The sequence below is a fragment of the Ambystoma mexicanum genome, chromosome 4q (assembly GCF_040938575.1).
Source record: "Ambystoma mexicanum isolate Mex_15411 chromosome 4q, UKY_AmexF1_1, whole genome shotgun sequence".
In the NCBI taxonomy this organism is placed as follows: Eukaryota; Metazoa; Chordata; class Amphibia; order Caudata; family Ambystomatidae; genus Ambystoma; species Ambystoma mexicanum.
In genome coordinates this window covers 528,514,385-528,528,788 of record NC_090928.1, presented here as the reverse complement: position 1 = coordinate 528,528,788, position 14,404 = coordinate 528,514,385, and the positions used below count along the sequence as shown (strand labels likewise).

The window sequence follows — 14,404 nt, the reverse complement described above, 5'->3', positions numbered from 1 at the left end:
ACTGGTAATTGTGTTTGATACTTTCTTAGACTATTTCTGCCTCTGGCTGATGTGTATTTTCTTTCCAAACTCCACCAGAGCCTATGATTACACAGCATCCTATCTGTGGAAAACGGCAGTGCAGGGATAGAGAAGAAAACTATACGCATCCAAAGGAGCCCGGCTAGCTCAGTCGGTAGAGCATGAGACTCTTAATCTCAGGGTCGTGGGTTCAACTAAAATTGTAGTGCTTTTTGACCAAAAAAATACATCCTATCTGTGGAAAACGGCAGTGCAGGGATAGGGAAGAAAACTATAGGCATCCAAAAGAGCCCGGCTAGCTCAGTCGGTAGAGCATGAGACTCTTAATCTCAGGGTCGCGGGTTCGAGCCCCACGTTGGGTGAAAACAACTAAAATTTTAGTGCTTTTTGACCAAAAAAATAGAAATTGAAAGTCTCTTTACAATATTTGCAATATTTTCATTGTTAACATGCAATATATGAATGCATGTCTGGATGATGTGTAATGGGGCAATACCACACCTTAATGTATTCACTGTAAAAGAAAAAGTATGTATCATCTTACTATAAAATAAAGTGGAGAAAACACAAATAAGACTTTTTTCCACACAGGTTTAATCGGCTATTTCCTGATATTCTTCAATGCGTTCTGATATTGACTGGTAATTGTGTTTGATACTTTCTTAGACTATTTCTGCCTCTGGCTAATGTGTATTTTCTTTCCAAACTCCACCAGAGCCTATGATTACACAGCATCCTATCTGTGGAAAACGGCAGTGCAGGGATAGGGAAGAAAACTATAGGCATCCAAAGGAGCCCGGCTAGCTCAGTCGGTAGAGCATGAGACTCTTAATCTCAGGGTCGTGGGTTCGAGCCCCACGTTGGGCGAACACAACAAAAATTGTAATGCTTTTTGACCAAAAAAATACATCCTATCTGTGGAAAACGGCAGTGCAGGGATAGGGAAGAAAACTATAGGCATTCAAAGAAGCCTGGCTAGCTCAGTCGGTAGAGCATGAGACTCTTAATCTCAGGGTCGTGGGTTTGAGCCCCACGTTGGGCGAAAACAACTAAAATTTTAGTGCTTTTTGACCAAAAAAATAGAAATTGAAAGTCTCTTTACAATATTTGCAATATTTTCATTGTTAACATGCAATATATGAATGCATGTCTGGATGATGTGTAATGGGGCAATACCACACCTTAATGTATTCACTGTAAAAGAAAAAGTATGTATCATCTTACTATAAAATAAAGTGGAGAAAACACAAATACGACTTTTTTCCACACAGGTTTAATCGGCTATTTCCTGATATTCTTCAATGCGTTCTGATATTGACTGGTAATTGTGTTTGATACTTTCTTAGACTATTTCTGCCTCTGGCTGATGTGTATTTTCTTTCCAAACTCCACCAGAGCCTATGATTACACAGCATCCTATCTGTGGAAAACGGCAGTGCAGGGATAGGGAAGAAAACTATAGGCATTCAAAGGAGCCCGGCTAGCTCAGTCGGTAGAGCATGAGACTCTTAATCTCAGGGTCGTGGGTTTGAGCCCCACGTTGGGCGAAAACAACTAAAATTGTAGTGCTTTTTGACCAAAAAAATACATCCTATATGTGGAAAGCGGCAGTGCAGGGATAGGGAAGAAAACGTTGGGCGAAAACAACTAAAATTTTCGTGCTTTTTGACCAAAAAAATAGAAATTGAAAGTCTCTTTACAATATTTGCAATATTTTCATTGTTAACATGCAATATATGAATGCATGTCTGGATGATGTGTAATGGGGCAATACCACACCTTAATGTATTCACTGTAAAAGAAAAAGTATGTATCATCTTACTATAAAATAAAGTGGAGAAAACACAAATAAGACTTTTTTCCACACAGGTTTAATCGGCTATTTCCTGATATTCTTCAATGCGTTCTGATATTGACTGGTAATTGTGTTTGATACTTTCTTAGACTATTTCTGCCTCTGGCTGATGTGTATTTTCTTTCCAAACTCCACCAGAGCCTATGATTACACAGCATCCTATCTGTGGAAAACGGCAGTGCAGGGATAGGGAAGAAAACTATAGGTATCCAAAGGAGCCCGGCTAGCTCAGTCGGTAGAGCATGAGACTCTTAATCTCAGGGTCGTGGGTTCGAGCCCCACGTTGGGCGAAAACAACTAAAATTTTAGTGCTTTTTGACCAAAAAAATAGAAATTGAAAGTCTCTTTACAATATTTGCAATATTTTCATTGTTAACATGCAATATATGAATGCATGTCTGGATGATGTGTAATGGGGCAATACCACACCTTAATGTATTCACTGTAAAAGAAAAAGTATGTGTCATCTTACTATAAAATAAAGTGGAGAAAACACAAATAAGACTTTTTTCCACACAGGTTTAATCGACTATTTCCTGATATTCTTCAATGCGTTCTGATATTGACTGGTAATTGTGTTTGATACTTTCTTAGACTATTTCTGCCTCTGGCTGATGTGTATTTTCTTTCCAAACTCCACCAGAGCCTATGATTACACAGCATCCTATCTGTGGAAAACGGCAGTGCAGGGATAGGGAAGAAAACTATAGGTATCCAAAGGAGCCCGGCTAGCTCAGTCGGTGGAGCATGAGACTCTTAATCTCAGGGTCGTGGGTGCGAACCCCACGTTGGGTGAAAACAACTAAAATTTTAGTGCTTTTTGACCAAAAAAATAGAAATTGAAAGTCTCTTTGCAATATTTTCATTGTTAACATGCAATATATGAATGCATGTCTGGATGATGTGTAATGGGGCAATACCATACCTTAATGTATTCACTGTAAAAGAAAAAGTATGCATCATCTTACTATAAAATAAAGTGGAGAAAACACAAATAAGACTTTTTTCCACACAGGTTTAATCGGCTATTTCCTGATATTCTTCAATGCGTTCTGATATTGACTGGTAATTGTGTTTGATACTTTCTTAGACTATTTCTGCCTCTGGCTGACGTGTATTTTCTTTCCAAACTCCACCAGAGCCTATGATTACACAGCATCCTATCTGTGGAAAGCGGCAGTGCAGCGATAGGGAAGAAAACTATAGGTATCCAAAGGAGCCCGGCTAGCTCAGTCGGTGGAGCATGAGACTCTTAATCTCAGGGTCGTGGGTTTGAACCCCACGTTGGGCGAAAACAACAAAAATTTTAGTGCTTTTTGACCAAAAAAATAGAAATTGAAAGTCTCTTTACAATATTTGCAATATTTTGATTGTTAACATGCAATATATGAATGCATGTCTGGATGATGTGTAATGGGGCAATACCACACCTTAATGTATTCACTGTAAAAGAAAAAGTATGTATCATCTTACTATAAAATAAAGTGGAGAAAACACAAATAAGACTTTTTTCCACACAGGTTTAATCGGCTATTTCCTGATATTCTTCAATGCGTTCTGATATTGACTGGTAATTGTGTTTGATACTTTCTTAGACTATTTCTGCCTCTGGCTGATGTGTATTTTCTTTCCAAACTCCACCAGAGCCTATGATTACACAGCATCCTATCTGTGGAAAACGGCAGTGCAGGGATAGAGAAGAAAACTATACGCATCCAAAGGAGCCCGGCTAGCTCAGTCGGTAGAGCATGAGACTCTTAATCTCAGGGTCGTGGGTTCAACTAAAATTGTAGTGCTTTTTGACCAAAAAAATACATCCTATCTGTGGAAAACGGCAGTGCAGGGATAGGGAAGAAAACTATAGGCATCCAAAAGAGCCCGGCTAGCTCAGTCGGTAGAGCATGAGACTCTTAATCTCAGGGTCGTGGGTTCGAGCCCCACGTTGGGTGAAAACAACTAAAATTTTAGTGCTTTTTGACCAAAAAAATAGAAATTGAAAGTCTCTTTACAATATTTGCAATATTTTCATTGTTAACATGCAATATATGAATGCATGTCTGGATGATGTGTAATGGGGCAATACCACACCTTAATGTATTCACTGTAAAAGAAAAAGTATGTGTCATCTTACTATAAAATAAAGTGGAGAAAACACAAATAAGACTTTTTTCCACACAGGTTTAATCGACTATTTCCTGATATTCTTCAATGCGTTCTGATATTGACTGGTAATTGTGTTTGATACTTTCTTAGACTATTTCTGCCTCTGGCTGATGTGTATTTTCTTTCCAAACTCCACCAGAGCCTATGATTACACAGCATCCTATCTGTGGAAAACGGCAGTGCAGGGATAGGGAAGAAAACTATAGGTATCCAAAGGAGCCCGGCTAGCTCAGTCGGTGGAGCATGAGACTCTTAATCTCAGGGTCGTGGGTGCGAACCCCACGTTGGGTGAAAACAACTAAAATTTTAGTGCTTTTTGACCAAAAAAATAGAAATTGAAAGTCTCTTTGCAATATTTTCATTGTTAACATGCAATATATGAATGCATGTCTGGATGATGTGTAATGGGGCAATACCATACCTTAATGTATTCACTGTAAAAGAAAAAGTATGCATCATCTTACTATAAAATAAAGTGGAGAAAACACAAATAAGACTTTTTTCCACACAGGTTTAATCGGCTATTTCCTGATATTCTTCAATGCGTTCTGATATTGACTGGTAATTGTGTTTGATACTTTCTTAGACTATTTCTGCCTCTGGCTGACGTGTATTTTCTTTCCAAACTCCACCAGAGCCTATGATTACACAGCATCCTATCTGTGGAAAGCGGCAGTGCAGGGATAGGGAAGAAAACTATAGGTATCCAAAGGAGCCCGGCTAGCTCAGTCGGTGGAGCATGAGACTCTTAATCTCAGGGTCGTGGGTTTGAACCCCACGTTGGGCGAAAACAACTAAAATTTTAGTGCTTTTTGACCAAAAAAATAGAAATTGAAAGTCTCTTTACAATATTTGCAATATTTTGATTGTTAACATGCAATATATGAATGCATGTCTGGATGATGTGTAATGGGGCAATACCACACCTTAATGTATTCACTGTAAAAGAAAAAGTATGTATCATCTTACTATAAAATAAAGTGGAGAAAACACAAATAAGACTTTTTTCCACACAGGTTTAATCGGCTATTTCCTGATATTCTTCAATGCGTTCTGATATTGACTGGTAATTGTGTTTGATACTTTCTTAGACTATTTCTGCCTCTGGCTGATGTGTATTTTCTTTCCAAACTCCACCAGAGCCTATGATTACACAGCATCCTATCTGTGGAAAACGGCAGTGCAGGGATAGAGAAGAAAACTATACGCATCCAAAGGAGCCCGGCTAGCTCAGTCGGTAGAGCATGAGACTCTTAATCTCAGGGTCGTGGGTTCAACTAAAATTGTAGTGCTTTTTGACCAAAAAAATACATCCTATCTGTGGAAAACGGCAGTGCAGGGATAGGGAAGAAAACTATAGGCATCCAAAAGAGCCCGGCTAGCTCAGTCGGTAGAGCATGAGACTCTTAATCTCAGGGTCGTGGGTTCGAGCCCCACGTTGGGTGAAAACAACTAAAATTTTAGTGCTTTTTGACCAAAAAAATAGAAATTGAAAGTCTATTTACAATATTTGCAATATTTTCATTGTTAACATGCAATATATGAATGCATGTCTGGATGATGTGTAATGGGGCAATACCACACTTTAATGTATTCACTGTAAAAGAAAAAGTATGTATCATCTTACTATAAAATAAAGTGGAGAAAACACAAATAAGACTTTTTTCCACACAGGTTTAATCGGCTATTTCCTGATATTCTTCAATGCGTTCTGATATTGACTGGTAATTGTGTTTGATACTTTCTTAGACTATTTCTGCCTCTGGCTAATGTGTATTTTCTTTCCAAACTCCACCAGAGCCTATGATTACACAGCATCCTATCTGTGGAAAACGGCAGTGCAGGGATAGGGAAGAAAACTATAGGCATCCAAAGGAGCCCGGCTAGCTCAGTCGGTAGAGCATGAGACTCTTAATCTCAGGGTCGTGGGTTCGAGCCCCACTTTGGGCGAACACAACAAAAATTGTAATGCTTTTTGACCAAAAAAATACATCCTATCTGTGGAAAACGGCAGTGCAGGGATAGGGAAGAAAACTATAGGCATCCAAAGGAGCCTGGCTAGCTCAGTCGGTAGAGCATGAGACTCTTAATCTCAGGGTCGTGGGTTTGAGCCCCACGTTGGGCGAAAACAACTAAAATTTTAGTGCTTTTTGACCAAAAAAATAGAAATTGAAAGTCTCTTTACAATATTTGCAATATTTTCATTGTTAACATGCAATATATGAATGCATGTCTGGATGATGTGTAATGGGGCAATACCACACCTTAATGTATTCACTGTAAAAGAAAAAGTATGTATCATCTTACTATAAAATAAAGTGGAGAAAACACAAATAAGACTTTTTTCCACACAGGTTTAATCGGCTATTTCCTGATATTCTTCAATGCGTTCTGATATTGACTGGTAATTGTGTTTGATACTTTCTTAGACTATTTCTGCCTCTGGCTGATGTGTATTTTCTTTCCAAACTCCACCAGAGCCTATGATTACACAGCATCCTATCTGTGGAAAGCGGCAGTGCAGGGATAGGGAAGAAAACTATATGCATCCAAAGGAATCCGGCTAGCTCAGTCGGTAGAGCATGAGACTCTTCATTTCAGGGTCGTGGGTTCGAGCCCCGCGTTGGGCGAAAACAACTAAAATTTTAGTGCTTTTTCACCAAAAAAATAGAAATTGAAAGTCTCTTTGCAATATTTTCATTGTTAACATGCAATATATGAATGCATGTCTGGATGATGTGTAATGGGGCAATACCATACCTTAATGTATTCACTGTAAAAGAAAAAGTATGCATCATCTTACTATAAAATAAAGTGGAGAAAACACAAATAAGACTTTTTTCCACACAGGTTTAATCGGCTATTTCCTGATATTCTTCAATGCGTTCTGATATTGACTGGTAATTGTGTTTGATACTTTCTTAGACTATTTCTGCCTCTGGCTGATGTGTATTTTCTTTCCAAACTCCACCAGAGCCTATGATTACACAGCATCCTATCTGTGGAAAGCGGCAGTGCAGGGATAGGGAAGAAAACTATAGGCCTCCCAAGGAGCCCGGCTAGCTCAGTCGGTAGAGCATGAGACTCTTAATCTCAGGGTCGTGGGTTCGAGCCCCACGTTGGGCGAAAACAACTAAAACTTTAGTGCTTTTTGACCAAAAAAATAGAAATTGAAAGTCTCTTTACAATATTTGCAATATTTTCATTGTTAACATGCAATATATGAATGCATGTCTGGATGATGTGTAATGGGGCAATACCACACCTTAATGTATTCACTGTAAAAGAAAAAGTATGTATCATCTTACTATAAAATAAAGTGGAGGAAACACAAATAAGACTTTTTTCCACACAGGTTTAATCGGCTATTTCCTGATATTCTTCAATGCGTTCTGATATTGACTGGTAATTGTGTTTGATACTTTCTTAGACTATTTCTGCCTCTGGCTGATGTGTATTTTCTTTCCAAGCTCCACCAGAGCCTATGATTACACAGCATCCTATCTGTGGAAAGCGGCAGTGCAGGGATAGGGAAGAAAACTATAGGCATCCAAAGGAGCCCGGCTAGCTCAGTCGGTAGAGCATGAGACTCTTAATCTCAGGGTCGTGGGTTCAAGCCCCACGTTGGGCGAAAACAACTAAAATAGTAGTGCTTTTTGACCAAAAAAATACATCGTATCTGTGGAAAACGGCAGTGCAGGGATAGGGAAGAAAACTATGGACTTCCGAAGGAGCCCGGCTTGCTCAGTCGGTAGCGAATGAGACTCTTAATCTCAGGGTCGTGGGTTCGAGCCCCACGTTGGGCGAAAACAACTAAAATTTTAGTGCTTTTTGACCAAAAAAATAGAAATTGAAAGTCTCTTTGCAATATTTTCATTGTTAACATGCAATATATGAATGCATGTCTGGATGATGTGTAATGGGGCAATACCATACCTTAATGTATTCACTGTAAAAGAAAAAGTATGCATCATCTTACTATAAAATAAAGTGGAGAAAACACAAATAAGACTTTTTTCCACACAGGTTTAATCGGCTATTTCCTGATATTCTTCAATGCGTTCTGATATTGACTGGTAATTGTGTTTGATACTTTCTTAGACTATTTCTGCCTCTGGCTGATGTGTATTTTCTTTCCAAACTCCACCAGAGCCTATGATTACACAGCATCCTATCTGTGGAAAGCGGCAGTGCAGGGATAGGGAAGAAAACTATAGGCATCCAAAGGAGCCCAGCTAGCTCAGTCGGTAGAGCATGAGAATCTTAATCTCAGGGTCGTGGGTTCGAGCCCCACGTTGGGCGAAAACAACTAAAATTTTAGTGCTTTTTGACCAAAAAAATAGAAATTGAAAGTCTCTTTACAATATTTGCAATATTTTCATTGTTAACATGCAATATATGAATGCATGTCTGGATGATGTGTAATGGGGCAATACCACACCTTAATGTATTCACTGTAAAAGAAAAGTATGTATCATCTTACTATAAAATAAAGTGGAGGAAACACAAATAAGACTTTTTTCCACACAGGTTTAATCGGCTATTTCCTGATATTCTTCAATGCGTTCTGAGATTGACTGGTAATTGTGTTTGATACTTTCTTAGACTATTTCTGCCTCTGGCTGATGTGTATTTTCTTTCCAAACTCCACCAGAGCCTATGATTACACAGCATCCTATCTGTGGAAAGCGGCAGTGCAGGGATAGGGAAGAAAACTATAGGCATCCAAAGGAGCCTGGCTAGCTCAGTCGGTAGAGCATGAGACTCTTAATCTCAGGGTCGTGGGTGCGAGCCCCACGTTGGGCGAAAACAACTAAAATTTTAATGCTTTTTGACCAAAAAAATAGAAATTGAAAGTCTCTTTACAATATTTGCAATATTTTGATTGTTAACATGCAATATATGAATGCATGTCTGGATGATGTGTAATGGGGCAATACCACACCTTAATGTATTCACTGTAAAAGAAAAAGTATGTATCATCTTACTATAAAATAAAGTGGAGAAAACACAAATAAGACTTTTTTCCACACATGTTTAATCGGCTATTTCCTGATATTCTTCAATGCGTTCTGATATTGACTGGTAATTGTGTTTGATACTTTCTTAGACTATTTCTGCCTCTGGCTGATGTGTATTTTCTTTCCAAACTCCACCAGAGCCTATGATTACACAGCATCCTATCTGTGGAAAGCGGCAGTGCAGGGATAGTGAAGAAAACTATAGGCATCCAAAGGAGCCCGGCTTGCTCAGTCGGTAGAGCATGAGACTCTTAATCTCAGGGTCGTGGGTTCGAGCCCCACGTTGGGCGAAAACAAATAAAATAGTAGTGCTTTTTGACCAAAAAAATACATCGTATCTGTGGAAAACGGCAGTGCAGGGATAGGGAAGAAAACTATGGGCATCCGAAGGAGCCCGGCTTGCTCAGTCGCTAGCGCATGAGACTCTTAATCTCAGGGTCGTGGATTCGAGCCCCACGTTGGGCGAAAACAACTAAAATTTTAGTGCTTTTTGACCAAAAAAATAGAAATTGAAAGTCTCTTTACAATATTTGCAATATTTTGATTGTTAACATGCAATATATGAATGCATGTCTGGATGATGTGTAATGGGGCAATACCACACCTTAATGTATTCACTGTAAAAGAAAAAGTATGTATCATCTTACTATAAAATAAAGTGGAGAAAACACAAATACGACTTTTTTCCACACAGGTTTAATCGGCTATTTCCTGATATTCTTCAATGCGTTATGATATTGACTGGTAATTGTGTTTGATACTTTCTTAGACTATTTCTGCCTCTGGCTGATGTGTATTTTCTTTCCAAACTCCACCAGAGCCTATGATTACACAGCATCCTATCTGTGGAAAACGGCAGTGCAGGGATAGGGAAGAAAACTATATGCATCCAAAGGAATCCGGCTAGCTCAGTCGGTAGAGCATGAGACTCTTCATTTCAGGGTCGTGGGTTCGAGCCCCGCGTTGGGCGAAAACAACTAAAATTTTAGTGCTTTTTCACCAAAAAAATAGAAATTGAAAGTCTCTTTGCAATATTTTCATTGTTAACATGCAATATATGAATGCATGTCTGGATGATGTGTAATGGGGCAATACCATACCTTAATGTATTCACTGTAAAAGAAAAAGTATGCATCATCTTACTATAAAATAAAGTGGAGAAAACACAAATAAGACTTTTTTCCACACAGGTTTAATCGGCTATTTCCTGATATTCTTCAATGCGTTCTGATATTGACTGGTAATTGTGTTTGATACTTTCTTAGACTATTTCTGCCCCTGGCTGATGTGTATTTTCTTTCCAAACTCCACCAGAGCCTATGATTACACAGCATCCTATCTGTGGAAAGCGGCAGTGCAGGGATAGGGAAGAAAACTATAGGCATCCCAAGGAGCCCGGCTAGCTCAGTCGGTAGAGCATGAGACTCTTAATCTCAGGGTCGTGGGTTCGAGCCCCACGTTGGGCGAAAACAACTAAAATTTTAGTGCTTTTTGACCAAAAAAATAGAAATTGAAAGTCTCTTTACAATATTTGCAATATTTTCATTGTTAACATGCAATATATGAATGCATGTCTGGATGATGTGTAATGGGGCAATACCACACCTTAATGTATTCACTGTAAAAGAAAAAGTATGTATCATCTTACTATAAAATAAAGTGGAGGAAACACAAATAAGACTTTTTTCCACACAGGTTTAATCGGCTATTTCCTGATATTCTTCAATGCGTTCTGATATTGACTGGTAATTGTGTTTGATACTTTCTTAGACTATTTCTGCCTCTGGCTGATGTGTATTTTCTTTCCAAGCTCCACCAGAGCCTATGATTACACAGCATCCTATCTGTGGAAAGCGGCAGTGCAGGGATAGGGAAGAAAACTATAGGCATCCAAAGGAGCCCGGCTAGCTCAGTCGGTAGAGCATGAGACTCTTAATCTCAGGGTCGTGGGTTCAAGCCCCACGTTGGGCGAAAACAACCAAAATAGTAGTGCTTTTTGACCAAAAAAATACATCGTATCTGTGGAAAACGGCAGTGCAGGGATAGGGAAGAAAACTATGGACTTCCGAAGGAGCCCGGCTTGCTCAGTCGGTAGCGAATGAGACTCTTAATCTCAGGGTCGTGGGTTCGAGCCCCACGTTGGGCGAAAACAACTAAAATTTTAGTGCTTTTTGACCAAAAAAATAGAAATTGAAAGTCTCTTTGCAATATTTTCATTGTTAACATGCAATATATGAATGCATGTCTGGATGATGTGTAATGGGGCAATACCATACCTTAATGTATTCACTGTAAAAGAAAAAGTATGCATCATCTTACTATAAAATAAAGTGGAGAAAACACAAATAAGACTTTTTTCCACACAGGTTTAATCGGCTATTTCCTGATATTCTTCAATGCGTTCTGATATTGACTGGTAATTGTGTTTGATACTTTCTTAGACTATTTCTGCCTCTGGCTGATGTGTATTTTCTTTCCAAACTCCACCAGAGCCTATGATTACACAGCATCCTATCTGTGGAAAGCGGCAGTGCAGGGATAGGGAAGAAAACTATAGGCATCCAAAGGAGCCCAGCTAGCTCAGTCGGTAGAGCATGAGAATCTTAATCTCAGGGTCGTGGGTTCGAGCCCCACGTTGGGCGAAAACAACTAAAATTTTAGTGCTTTTTGACCAAAAAAATAGAAATTGAAAGTCTCTTTACAATATTTGCAATATTTTCATTGTTAACATGCAATATATGAATGCATGTCTGGATGATGTGTAATGGGGCAATACCACACCTTAATGTATTCACTGTAAAAGAAAAGTATGTATCATCTTACTATAAAATAAAGTGGAGGAAACACAAATAAGACTTTTTTCCACACAGGTTTAATCGGCTATTTCCTGATATTCTTCAATGCGTTCTGAGATTGACTGGTAATTGTGTTTGATACTTTCTTAGACTATTTCTGCCTCTGGCTGATGTGTATTTTCTTTCCAAACTCCACCAGAGTACATCCTATCTGTGGAAAACGGCAGTGCAGGGATAGGGAAGAAAACTATAAGCATCCAAAGAAGCCCGGCTAGCTCAGTCGGTAGAGCATGAGACTCTTAATCTCAGGGTCGTGGGTTCGAGCCCCACGTTGGGCGAAAACAACTAAAATTTTAGTGCTTTTTGACAAAAAAAATAGAAATTGAAAGTCTCTTTACAATATTTGCAATATTTTCATTTTTAACATGCAATATATGAATGCATGTCTGGATGATGTGTAATGGGGCAATACCACACCTTAATGTATTCACTGTAAAAGAAAAAGTATGTATCATCTTACTATAAAATAAAGTGGAGAAAACACAAATAGGACTTTTTTCCACACAGGTTTAATCAGCTATTTCCTGATATTCTTCAATGCGTTCTGATATTGACTGGTAATTGTGTTTGATACTTTCTTAGACTATTTCTGCCTCTGGCTGATGTGTATTTTCTTTCCAAACTCCACCAGAGCCTATGATTACACAGCATCCTATCTGTGGAAAACGGCAGTGCAGGGATAGGGAAGAAAACTAAAGGCATCCAAAGGAGCCCGGCTAGCTCAGTCGGTAGAGCATGATACTCTTAATCTCAGGGTCATGGGTTCGAGCCCCACGTTGGACGAAAACAACTAAAATTTTAGTGCTTTTTGACCAAAAAAATAGAAATTGAAAGTCTCTTTAAAATATTTGCAATATTTTCATTGTTAACATGCAATATATGAATGCATGTCTGGATGATGTGTAATGGGGCAATACCACACCTTAATGTATTCACTGTAAAAGAAAAAGTATGTATCATCTTACTATAAAATAAAGTGGAGAAAACACAAATAAGACTTTTTTCCACACAGGTTTAATCGGCTATTTCCTGATATTCTTCAATGCGTTCTGATATTGACTGGTAATTGTGTTTGATACTTTCTTAGACTATTTCTGCCTCTGGCTGATGTGTATTTTCTTTCCAAACTCCACCAGAGCCTATGATTACACAGCATCCTATCTGTGGAAAACGGCAGTGCAGGGATAGGGAAGAAAACTATAGGCATCCAAAGGAGCCCGGCTAGCTCAGTCGGTAGAGCATGATACTCTTAATCTCAGGGTCGTGGGTTCGAGCCCCACGTTGGGCGAACACAACTAAAATTGTAATGCTTTTTGACCAAAAAAATACATCCTACCTGTGGAAAACGGTAGTGCAGGGATAGGGAAGAAAACTATAGGCATCCAAAGGAGCCTGGCTAGCTCAGTCGGTAGAGCATGAGACTCTTAATCTCAGGGTCGTGCGTTCGAGCCCCATGTTGGCGAAAACAACTAAAATTTTAATGCTTTTTGACCAAAAAAATAGAAATTGAAAGTCTCTTTACAATATTTGCAATATTTTCATTGTTAACATGCAATATATGAATGCATGTCTGGATGATGTGTAATGGGGCAATACCACACCTTAATGTATTCACTGTAAAAGAAAAAGTATGTATCATCTTACTATAAAATAAAGTGGAGAAAACACAAATAAGACTTTTTTCCACACAGGTTTAATCGGCTATTTCCTGATATTCTTCAATGCGTTCTGATATTGACTGGTAATTGTGTTTGATACTTTCTTAGACTATTTCTGCCTCTGGCTGATGTGTATTTTCTTTCCAAACTCCACCAGAGCCTATGATTACACAGCATCCTATCTGTGGAATACGGCAGTGCAGCGATAGGGAAGAAAACTATAGGCATCCAAAGGAGCGCGGCTAGCTCAGTCGGTAGAGCATGAGACTCTTAATCTCAGGGTCGTGGGTTCGAGCCCCACATTGGGCGAACACAACTAAAATTGTAGTGCTTTTTGACCAAAAAAATACATCCTATCTGTGGAAAACGGCAGTGTAGGGATAGGGAAGAAAACTATGGGCATCCAAAGGAGCCCGGCTTGCTCAGTCGGTAGCGCATGAGACTCTTAATCTCAGGGTCGTGGGTTCGAGCCCCACGTTGGGCGAAAACAACTAAAATTTTAGTGCTTTTTGACCAAAAAAATAGAAATTGAAAGTCTCTTTACAATATTTGCAATATTTTCATTGTTAACATGCAATATATGAATGCATGTCTGGATGATATGTAATGGGGCAATACCACACCTTAATGTATTCACTGTAAAAGAAAAAGTATGTATCATCTTACTATAAAATAAAGTGGAGAAAACACAAATAAGACTTTTTTCCACACAGGTTTAATCAGCTATTTCCTAATATTCTTCAATGCGTTCTGATATTGACTGGTAATTGTGTTTGATACTTTCTTAGTCTATTTCTGCCTCTGGCTGATGTGTATTTTCTTTCCAAACTC

At 38.8% G+C, this 14,404-nt stretch overlaps 5 non-coding genes across 5 annotated transcripts; all 5 read left to right on the top strand.

Moving 5' to 3' along the window:
* The first annotated feature begins 815 nt into the window (after positions 1 to 815).
* TRNAK-CUU (transfer RNA lysine (anticodon CUU)) lies at positions 816 to 888 on the top strand. The gene has a single exon. It is a non-coding gene; the product is annotated as a tRNA-Lys (tRNA).
* Positions 889 to 2,093: 1,205 nt separating this feature from the next.
* Positions 2,094 to 2,166, top strand: TRNAK-CUU (transfer RNA lysine (anticodon CUU)). The gene has a single exon. It is a non-coding gene; the product is annotated as a tRNA-Lys (tRNA).
* A 4,926-nt stretch (positions 2,167 to 7,092) lies between these two features.
* Positions 7,093 to 7,165, top strand: TRNAK-CUU (transfer RNA lysine (anticodon CUU)). Its single transcript has one exon. It is a non-coding gene; the product is annotated as a tRNA-Lys (tRNA).
* Positions 7,166 to 10,453: 3,288 nt separating this feature from the next.
* Positions 10,454 to 10,526, top strand: TRNAK-CUU (transfer RNA lysine (anticodon CUU)). Its single transcript has one exon. It is a non-coding gene; the product is annotated as a tRNA-Lys (tRNA).
* Positions 10,527 to 12,120: 1,594 nt separating this feature from the next.
* On the top strand, positions 12,121 to 12,193 carry TRNAK-CUU (transfer RNA lysine (anticodon CUU)). The gene has a single exon. It is a non-coding gene; the product is annotated as a tRNA-Lys (tRNA).
* Positions 12,194 to 14,404: the final 2,211 nt, after the last annotated feature.